A 405-nucleotide genomic window follows, 5' to 3' on the forward strand; every position below is an offset into this window, starting at 1 on the left:
ATATATATATGCTACTTTGGGGCACTTGAAGCTCAGTTCTAAGAGGCTGCTTTGTAATCTGAAAGTGTTTTCAAGTTTCAGAGTCAAGATCAAGTTAGTTTAACTTTCTTTTAAGCAAGACTTTTGGCACACTGAACAGATATTGCTTGCCAAATATTTTTACCTATCAAGCGTTGATGTGTTTCATGGGTGGGTGTATGTTCTGGAGGACATCTCTTCCCTTCTCTCACTTGTATCTGTTTGAACAGAGATGATAAATCAAGTCCTTCCCCGCCCTGAGAAGCCAGGAATGGTCCTTCAAGTACAGGGGGGGTCACTTTGCTGGGAATGGATCTTTTTCACTAGGAAATGTGATGCAGCCAGTGCCAAACCGCTGGTGACCCCTTCCCAGCCTCCCTGTCTCCC

This window comes from Buceros rhinoceros, unplaced genomic scaffold (genome assembly GCF_000710305.1).
Source record: "Buceros rhinoceros silvestris isolate BGI_N320 unplaced genomic scaffold, ASM71030v1 scaffold2, whole genome shotgun sequence".
In the NCBI taxonomy this organism is placed as follows: Eukaryota; Metazoa; Chordata; class Aves; order Bucerotiformes; family Bucerotidae; genus Buceros; species Buceros rhinoceros.